The sequence below is a fragment of the Lasioglossum baleicum genome, unplaced genomic scaffold (assembly GCF_051020765.1).
Source record: "Lasioglossum baleicum unplaced genomic scaffold, iyLasBale1 scaffold0065, whole genome shotgun sequence".
Classification (NCBI taxonomy): Eukaryota; Metazoa; Arthropoda; class Insecta; order Hymenoptera; family Halictidae; genus Lasioglossum; species Lasioglossum baleicum.
This window is the reverse complement of record NW_027469125.1, coordinates 742,683-754,246: the sequence shown is the minus strand read 5'-3', so window position 1 is coordinate 754,246 and position 11,564 is coordinate 742,683.

Genomic DNA, 11,564 nt, shown 5'->3' with positions numbered 1-11,564 from the left:
TCGAGCTTATGTCAGATTCGACGATTATTCGTTTCACAAATGAATTTCTGTACGGAATCGATGTTTAGCGTGCTAGATCAGTGAATTTGCATGCAAGTATGAGAAATTGGAATAGAAACTCCGACCCGGCAATCACGATCACGATTTATTCGAGTTTATGTCAGATTCGACGATTCTTCGTTTCAGAAGTGTATTTCTGTGCGGAATCGCTGTTTCGCGCGCTAGATCAGTGAATTTGCATGCAAGTATGAGAAATTGGAATAGAAACTCCGACCCGGCAATCACGAACACGATTTATTCGAGTTTATGTCAGATTCGACGATTCTTCGTTTCAGAAGTGTATTTCTGTGCAGAATCGCTGTTTCGCGCGCTAGATCAGTGCATTTGTATGCAAATATGCGAAATTGTCACGGAAACTCCGATTCGGCAAGCACGATCACGATTTATTCGAGCTTATGTCAGATTCGACGATTCTTCGTTTCAGAAGTGTATTTCTGTGCGGAATCGCTGTTTCGCGCGCTAGATCAGTGAATTTGCATGCAAGTATGAGAAATTGGAATAGAAACTCCGACCAGGCAATCACGATCACGATTTATTCGAGTTTATGTCAGATTCGACGATTATTCGTTTCACAAATGAATTTCTGTACGGAATCGATGTTTAGCGTGCTAGATCAGTGCATTTGTATACAAATATGCGAAATTGGCACGGAAACTCCGATTCGGCAAGCACGATCACGATTTATTCAATATTACATCAGATTCTACGATTCTTCGTTTCAGAAGTGTATTTCAGTGCGGAATCACTGTTTCGCGTGCTAGATCAGTGCATTTGCATGCAAATATACGAAATTGGGACAGAATCTCCGATTCGGCATTCACGGACACGATTTATTCAATATTACATCAGATTCTCCGGTTCATCGATTCACAAGTCAAGTTCTGTGCGGGATCGCTGTTTCGCGTGCTAAATCAGTTCATTTGCATGAAAATATGCGAAATTGGCACAGAAACTCCGATTCGGCGAGCACGGTCACGATTTATTCGACCTTATGTCAGATTCGACGATTCTTCGTTTCAGAAGTGTATTTCAGTGCGGGATCACTGTTTCGCGTGCTATATCAGTGCATTTGCAAGCGAATATGCGAAATTAGCACAGAAACTCCGATTCGGCATGCACGGACACGATTTATTCAATATTACATCAGATTCTACGATTCATGGTTTCACAAGTCTATTTCTGTGCGGGATCGCTCTTTCGCGTGCTAAATCAGTTCACTTGCTTGCAAATATGCGAAATTAGCACAGAAACTCCGATTCGGCATGCACGGACACGATTTATTCAATATTACATCAGATTCTACGATTCATAGTTTCACAAGTCTATTTCTGTGCGGGATCGCTCTTTCGCGTGCTAAATCAGTTCATTTGCTTGCAAATATGCGAAATTGGCACAGAAAGTCCGATTCGGCAAGCACGGACACGATTTATTCAATATTACATCAGATTCTACGATTCTCCGTTTCACAAGTCTATCTCTGTGCGAGATCGCTGTTTCGCGTGCTAGATCAGTGCATTTGCATGCAAATATACGAAATTGGGACAGAAACTCCGATTCGGCATGCACGGAGACGATTTATTCAATATTACATCAGATTCTACGATTCTCCGTTTCACAAGTCTATTTCTGTGCGGGATCGCTGTTCCGCGTGATAGCTCAGTGCATTTGCATGCGAATATGCGAAATTGGCACAGAAACTCCGATTCGGGAAGTACGATCACGATTTATTCGACCTTATTTCAGATTCGACGATTCTTCGTTTCAGAAGTGTATTACAGTGCGGTATCGCTGTTTCGCGTGCTAGATCAGTTCATTTGCATGCAAATATGCGAAATCGGCACAGAAACACCGATTGATTCAAGTTTATGTCAGATTCGACGATTCGTCGTTTCACAAGTGAATTTCAGTGCGGAATCACTGTTTTGCGTGCTAGATCAGTGCATTTGCATGCAAATATACGAAATTGGGACAAAAACTCCGATTCGGCATGCACGGAGACGATTTATTCATTATTACATCAGATTCTACGGATCATCGATTCACAAGTCTATTTCTGTGCGGGATCGCTCTTTCGCGTGCTAAATCAGTTCATTTGCTTGCAAATATGCGAAATTGGCACAGAAAGTCCGATTCGGCAAGCACGGACACGATTTATTTAATATTACATCAGATTCTACGATTCTCCGTTTCACAAGTCTATTTCTGTGCGGGATCGCTGTTCCGCGTGATAGCTCAGTGCATTTTCATGCGAATATGCGAAATTGGCACAGAAACTCCGATTCGGGAAGTACGATCACGTTTTATTCGACCTTATGTCAGATTCGACGATTCTTCGTTTCAGAAGTGTATTTCTGTGCGGAATCGCTGTTTCGCGTGCTATATCAGTGCATTTGCATGCAAGTATGCGAAATTGGAATAGAAACTCCGACCCGGCAAGCACGATCACAATTTATTCGAGCCTATGTCAGTTTCGAGGATTCTTCGTTTCAGAAGTGTATTTCTGTGCGGAATCGCTGTTTCGCGTGCTATATCAGTGCATTTGCATGCAAGTATGCAAAATTGGAATAGAAACTCCGACCCGCCAAGTACGATCACAATTTATTCGAGCCTATGTCAGTTTCGACGATTCTTCGTTTGAGACGTGTATTTCTGTGCGGAATCGCTGTTTCGCGCGCTAGATCAGTGCATTTGCATGCAAGTATGAGAAATTGGAATAGAAACTCCGACGCGGCTATCACGATCACGATTTATTCGAGCTTATGTCAGATTCGACGATTCTTCGTTTCAGAAGTGTATTTCTGTGCGGAATCGCTGTTTCGCGTGCTATATCAGTGCATTTGCATGCAAGTATGCGAAATTGGCACGGAAACTCCGATTCGGCAAGCACGACCACGATTTATTCGAGCTTATGTCAGATTCGACGATTCTTCGTTTCAGAAGTGTATTTCTGTGCGGAATCGCTGTTTCGCGTGCTATATCAGTGCATTTGCATGCAAGTATGCAGAATTGGAATAGAAACTCCGACCCGCCAAGTACGATCACAATTTATTCGAGCCTATGTCAGTTTCGACGATTCTTCGTTTGAGACGTGTATTTCTGTGCGGAATCGCTGTTTCGCGCGCTAGATCAGTGCATTTGCATGCAAGTATGAGAAATTGGAATAGAAACTCCGACGCGGCTATCACGATCACGATTTATTCGAGCTTATGTCAGATTCGACGATTCTTCGTTTCAGAAGTGTATTTCTGTGCGGAATCGCTGTTTCGCGTGCTATATCAGTGCATTTGCATGCAAGTATGCGAAATTGGAATTGAAACTCCGACCCGGCAAGCACGATCACAATTTATTCGAGACTATGTCAGATTCGACGATTATACGTTTCACAAATGAATTTCTGTACGGAATCGATGTTTAGCGTGCTAGATCAGTGCATTTGTATACAAATATGCGAAATTGGCACAGAAACTCCGATTCGGGAAGTACGATCACGATTTATTCGACCTTATTTCAGATTCGACGATTCTTCGTTTCAGAAGTGTATTACAGTGCGGTATCGCTGTTTCGCGTGCTAGATCAGTTCATTTGCATGCAAATATGCGAAATCGGCACAGAAACACCGATTGATTCAAGTTTATGTCAGATTCGACGATTCGTCGTTTCACAAGTGAATTTCAGTGCGGAATCACTGTTTTGCGTGCTAGATCAGTGCATTTGCATGCAAGTATGAGAAATTGGAATAGAAACTCCGACCCGGCAATCACGATCACGATTTATTCGAGTTTATGTCAGATTCGACGATTCTTCGTTTCAGAAGTGTATTTCTGTGCGGAATCGCTGTTTCGCGCGCTAGATCAGTGAATTTGCATGCAAGTATGAGAAATTGGAATAGAAACTCCGACCCGGCAATCACGATCACGATTTATTCGAGTTTATGTCAGATTCGACGATTCTTCGTTTCAGAAGTGTATTTCTGTGCAGAATCGCTGTTTCGCGCGCTAGATCAGTGCATTTGTATGCAAATATGCGAAATTGTCACGGAAACTCCGATTCGGCAAGCACGATCACGATTTATTCGAGCTTATGTCAGATTCGACGATTCTTCGTTTCAGAAGTGTATTTCTGTGCGGAATCGCTGTTTCGCGTGCTAGATCAGTGAATTTGCATGCAAGTATGAGAAATTGGAATAGAAACTCCGACCAGGCAATCACGATCACGATTTATTCGAGTTTATGTCAGATTCGACGATTATTCGTTTCACAAATGAATTTCTGTACGGAATCGATGTTTAGCGTGCTAGATCAGTGCATTTGTATACAAATATGCGAAATTGGCACGGAAACTCCGATTCGGCAAGCACGATCACGATTTATTCGAGCTTATGTCAGATTCGACGATTATTCGTTTCACAAATGAATTTCTGTACGGAATCGATGTTTAGCGTGCTAGATCAGTGAATTTGCATGCAAGTATGAGAAATTGGAATAGAAACTCCGACCCGGCAATCACGATCACGATTTATTCGAGTTTATGTCAGATTCGACGATTCATCGTTTCAGAAGTGTATTTCTGTGCGGGATCGCTCTTTCGCGTGCTAAATCAGTCATTTGCTTGCAAATATGCGAAATTGGCACAGAAAGTCCGATTCGGCAAGCACGGACACGATTTATTCAATATTACATCAGATTCTACGATTCTCCGTTTCACAAGTCTATTTCTGTGCGGGATCGCTGTTCCGCGTGATAGCTCAGTGCATTTGCATGCGAATATGCGAAATTGGCACAGAAACTCCGATTCGGGAAGTACGATCACGATTTATTCGACCTTATTTCAGATTCGACGATTCTTCGTTTCAGAAGTGTATTACAGTGCGGTATCGCTGTTTCGCGTGCTAGATCAGTTCATTTGCATGCAAATATGCGAAATCGGCACAGAAACACCGATTGATTCAAGTTTATGTCAGATTCGACGATTCGTCGTTTCACAAGTGAATTTCAGTGCGGAATCACTGTTTTGCGTGCTAGATCAGTGCATTTGCATGCAAATATACGAAATTGGGACAAAAACTCCGATTCGGCATGCACGGAGACGATTTATTCATTATTACATCAGATTCTACGGATCATCGATTCACAAGTCTATTTCTGTGCGGGATCGCTCTTTCGCGTGCTAAATCAGTTCATTTGCTTGCAAATATGCGATATTGGCACAGAAAGTCCGATTCGGCAAGCACGGACACGATTTATTTAATATTACATCAGATTCTACGATTCTCCGTTTCACAAGTCTATTTCTGTGCGGGATCGCTGTTCCGCGTGATAGCTCAGTGCATTTTCATGCGAATATGCGAAATTGGCACAGAAACTCCGATTCGGGAAGTACGATCACGTTTTATTCGACCTTATGTCAGATTCGACGATTCTTCGTTTCAGAAGTGTATTACAGTGCGGTATCGCTGTTTCGCGTGCTAGATCAGTTCATTTGCATGCAAATATGCGAAATCGGCACAGAAACACCGATTCAACAAGCACCGACACGATTGATTCAAGTTTATGTCAGATTCGACGATTCGTCGTTTCACAAGTGAATTTCAGTACGGAATCACTGTTTCGAGTGCTAGATCAGTGCATTTGCATGCAAATATACGAAATTGGGACAGAAACTCCGATTCGGCATGCACGGGGACGATTTATTCAATATTACATCAGATTCTACGGTTCATCGTTTCACAAGTCTAGCGCTGTGCGCGATCGTAGTTTCGCGTGCTAAATCAGTTCATTTGCATGCGAATATGCGAAATTGACATAGAAACTCCGATTCGGCAAGCACGGACACGATTTATTCAATATTACATCAGATTCGACGATTCTTCGTTTCAGAAGTGTATTTCAGTGCGGGATCACTGTTTCGCGTGCTATATCAGTGCATTTGCAAGCGAATATGCGAAATTAGCACAGAAACTCCGATTCGGCATGCACGGACACGATTTATTCAATATTACATCAGATTCTACGATTCATGGTTTCACAAGTCTATTTCTGTGCGGGATCGCTCTTTCGCGTGCTAAATCAGTTCACTTGCTTGCAAATATGCGAAATTAGCACAGAAACTCCGATTCGGCATGCACGGACACGATTTATTCAATATTACATCAGATTCTACGATTCATAGTTTCACAAGTCTATTTCTGTGCGGGATCGCTCTTTCGCGTGCTAAATCAGTTCATTTGCTTGCAAATATGCGAAATTGGCACAGAAAGTCCGATTCGGCAAGCACGGACACGATTTATTCAATATTACATCAGATTCTACGATTCTCCGTTTCACAAGTCTATCTCTGTGCGAGATCGCTGTTTCGCGTGCTAGATCAGTGCATTTGCATGCAAATATACGAAATTGGGACAGAAACTCCGATTCGGCATGCACGGAGACGATTTATTCAATATTACATCAGATTCTACGGTTCATCGTTTCACAAGTCTATTTCTGTGCGGGATCGCTCTTTCGCGTGCTAAATCAGTTCATTTGCTTGCAAATATGCGAAATTGGCACAGAAAGTCCGATTCGGCAAGCACGGACACGATTTATTCAATATTACATCAGATTCTACGATTCTCCGTTTCACAAGTCTATTTCTGTGCGGGATCGCTGTTCCGCGTGATAGCTCAGTGCATTTGCATGCGAATATGCGAAATTGGCACAGAAACTCCGATTCGGGAAGTACGATCACGATTTATTCGACCTTATGTCAGATTCGACGATTCTTCGTTTCAGAAGTGTATTACAGTGCGGTATCGCTGTTTCGCGTGCTAGATCAGTTCATTTGCATGCAAATATGCGAAATCGGCACAGAAACACCGATTGATTCAAGTTTATGTCAGATTCGACGATTCGTCGTTTCACAAGTGAATTTCAGTGCGGAATCACTGTTTTGCGTGCTAGATCAGTGCATTTGCATGCAAATATACGAAATTGGGACAAAAACTCCGATTCGGCATGCACGGAGACGATTTATTCATTATTACATCAGATTCTACGGATCATCGATTCACAAGTCTATTTCTGTGCGGGATCGCTCTTTCGCGTGCTAAATCAGTTCATTTGCTTGCAAATATGCGAAATTGGCACAGAAAGTCCGATTCGGCAAGCACGGACACGATTTATTTAATATTACATCAGATTCTACGATTCTCCGTTTCACAAGTCTATTTCTGTGCGGGATCGCTGTTCCGCGTGATAGCTCAGTGCATTTTCATGCGAATATGCGAAATTGGCACAGAAACTCCGATTCGGGAAGTACGATCACGTTTTATTCGACCTTATGTCAGATTCGACGATTCTTCGTTTCAGAAGTGTATTTCTGTGCGGAATCGCTGTTTCGCGCGCTAGATCAGTGCATTTGCATGCAAGTATGAGAAATTGGAATCGAAACTCCGACCCGGCAATCACGATCACGATTTATTCGAGCTTATGTCAGATTCGACGATTCTTCGTTTCAGAAGTGTATTTCTGTGCGGAATCGCTGTTTCGCGTGCTATATCAGTGCATTTGCATGCAAGTATGCGAAATTGGAATAGAAACTCCGACCCGGCAAGCACGATCACAATTTATTCGAGCCTATGTCAGTTTCGAGGATTCTTCGTTTCAGAAGTGTATTTCTGTGCGGAATCGCTGTTTCGCGTGCTATATCAGTGCATTTGCATGCAAGTATGCAAAATTGGAATAGAAACTCCGACCCGCCAAGTACGATCACAATTTATTCGAGCCTATGTCAGTTTCGACGATTCTTCGTTTGAGACGTGTATTTCTGTGCGGAATCGCTGTTTCGCGCGCTAGATCAGTGCATTTGCATGCAAGTATGAGAAATTGGAATAGAAACTCCGACGCGGCTATCACGATCACGATTTATTCGAGCTTATGTCAGATTCGACGATTCTTCGTTTCAGAAGTGTATTTCTGTGCGGAATCGCTGTTTCGCGTGCTATATCAGTGCATTTGCATGCAAGTATGCGAAATTGGCACGGAAACTCCGATTCGGCAAGCACGACCACGATTTATTCGAGCTTATGTCAGATTCGACGATTCTTCGTTTCAGAAGTGTATTTCTGTGCGGAATCGCTGTTTCGCGTGCTATATCAGTGCATTTGCATGCAAGTATGCGAAATTGGCACGGAAACTCCGATTCGGCAAGCACGACCACGATTTATTCGAGCTTATGTCAGATTCGACGATTCTTCGTTTCAGAAGTGTATTTCAGTGCGGAATCACTGTTTCGCGTGCTATATCAGTGCATTTGCAAGCGAATATGCGAAATTAGCACGGAAACTCCGATTCGGCATGCACGGACACGATTTATTCAATATTACATCAGATTCTACGATTCATCGTTTCACAAGTCTATTTCTGTGCGGGATCGCTCTTTCGCGTGCTAAATCAGTTCATTTGCTTGCAAATATGCGAAATTGGCACAGAAAGTCCGATTCGGCGAGCACGGTCAAGATTTATTCGACCTTATGTCAGATTCGACGATTCTTCGTTTCAGAAGTGTATTTCTGTGCGGAATCGCTGTTTCGCGCGCTAGATCAGTGAATTTGCATGCAAGTATGAGAAATTGGAATAGAAACTCCGACCCGGCAATCACGATCACGATTTATTCGAGTTTATGTCAGATTCGACGATTATTCGTTTCACAAATGAATTTCTGTACGGAATCGATGTTTAGCGTGCTAGATCAGTGAATTTGCATGCAAGTATGAGAAATTGGAATAGAAACTCCGACCCGGCAATCACGATCACGATTTATTCGAGTTTATGTCAGATTCGACGATTCTTCGTTTCAGAAGTGTATTTCTGTGCGGAATCGCTGTTTCGCGCGCTAGATCAATGAATTTGCATGCAAGTATGAGAAATTGGAATAGAAACTCCGACCCGGCAATCACGATCACGATTTATTCGAGTTTATGTCAGATTCGACGATTATTCGTTTCACAAATGAATTTCTGTACGGAATCGATGTTTAGCGTGCTAGATCAGGGCATTTGTATGCAAATATGCGAAATCGGCACGGAAACTCCGATTCGGCAAGCACGATCACGATTTATTCGAGCTTATGTCAGATTCGACGATTCTTCGTTTCAGAAGTGTATTTCTGTGCGGAATCGCTGTTTCGCGCGCTAGATCAGTGCATTTGCATGCAAATATGCGAAATTGGCACGAAAACTCCGATTTGGCATGCACGGAGACGATTTATTCAATATTACATCAGATTCTACGGTTCATCGTTTCACAAGTCTAGTGCTGTGCGGGATCGTTGTTTCGCGTGCTATATCAGTTCATTCGCATGCGAATATGCGAAATTGACATAGAAACTCCGATTCGGCAAGCACGGACACGATTGATTCAATATTACATCAGATTCTACGATTCATCGTTTCACAAGTCTATTTCTGTGCGGGATCGCTCTTTCGCGTGCTAAATCAGTTCATTTGCTTGCAAATATGCGAAATTGGCACAGAAAGTCCGATTCGGCAAGCACGGACACGATTTATTCAATATTACATCAGATTCTACGATTCTCCGTTTCACAAGTCTATTTCTGTGCGGGATCGCTGTTCCGCGTGACAGCTCAGTGCATTTTCATGCGAATATGCGAAATTGCCACAGAAACTCCGATTCGGGAAGTACGATCACGATTTATTCGACCTTATGTCAGATTCGACGATTCTTCGTTTCAGAAGTGTATTACAGTGCGGTATCGCTGTTTCGCGTGCTAGATCAGTTCATTTGCATGCAAATATGCGAAATCGGCACAGAAACACCGATTGATTCAAGTTTATGTCAGATTCGACGATTCGTCGTTTCACAAGTGAATTTCAGTGCGGAATCACTGTTTTGCGTGCTAGATCAGTGCATTTGCATGCAAATATGCGAAATCGGCACAGAAACACCGATTCAACAAGCACCGACACGATTGATTCAAGTTTATGTCAGATTCGACGATTCGTCGTTTCACAAGTGAATTTCAGTACGGCATCACTGTTTCGCGTGCTAGATCAGTGCATTTGCATGCAAATATACGAAATTGGGACAGAAACTCCGATTCGGCATGCACGGAGACGATTTATTCAATATTACATCAGATTCTACGGTTCATCGTTTCACAAGTCTAGCGCTGTGCGCGATCGTAGTTTCGCGTGCTAAATCAGTTCATTTGCATGCGAATATGCGAAATTGACATAGAAACTCCGATTCGCCAAGCACGGACACGATTTATTCAATATTACATCAGATTCTACGATTCTTCGTTTCAGAAGTGTATTTCAGTGCGGAATCACTGTTTCGCGTGCTAGATCAGTGCATTTGCATGCAAATATACGAAATTGGGACAGAAACTCCGATTCGGCATTCACGGACACGATTTATTCAATATTACATCAGATTCTCCGGTTCATCGTTTCACAAGTCAAGTTCTGTGCGGGATCGCTGTTTCGCGTGCTAGATCAGTTCATTTGCATGCAGATATGCGAAATTGGCACAGAAACTCCGATTCGGCGAGCACGGTCACGATTTATTCGACCTTATGTCAGATTCGACGATTCTTCGTTTCAGAAGTCTATTTCTGTGCGGGATCGCTCTTTCGCGTGCTAAATCAGTTCATTTGCTTGCAAATATGCGAAATTAGCACAGAAACTCCGATTCGGCAAGCACGGACACGATTTATTCAATATTACATCAGATTCTACGATTCATCGTTTCACAAGTCTATTTCTGTGCGGGATCGCTCTTTCGCGTGCTAAATCAGTTCATTTGCTTGCAAATATGCGAAATTGGCACAGAAAGTCCGATTCGGCAAGCACGGACACGATTTATTCAATATTACATCAGATTCTACGATTCTCCGTTTCACAAGTCTATTTCTGTGCGGGATCGCTGTTCCGCGTGATAGCTCAGTGCATTTTCATGCGAATATGCGAAATTGGCACAGAAACTCCGATTCGGGAAGTACGATCACGTTTTATTCGACCTTATGTCAGATTCGACGATTCTTCGTTTCAGAAGTGTATTACAGTGCGGTATCGCTGTTTCGCGCGCTAGATCAGTGCATTTGCATGCAAGTATGAGAAATTGGAATAGAAACTCCGACGCGGCTATCACGATCACGATTTATTCGAGCTTATGTCAGATTCGACGATTCTTCGTTTCAGAAGTGTATTTCTGTGCGGAATCGCTGTTTCGCGTGCTAGATCAGTGCATTTGCATGCAAATATACGAAATTGGGACAAAAACTCCGATTCGGCATGCACGGAGACGATTTATTCAATATTACATCAGATTCTACGGATCATCGATTCACAAGTCTATTTCTGTGCGGGATCGCTCTTTCGCGTGCTAAATCAGTTCATTTGCTTGCAAATATGCGAAATTGGCACAGAAAGTCCGATTCGGCAAGCACGGACACGATTTATTTAATATTACATCAGATTCTACGATTCTCCGTTTCACAAGTCT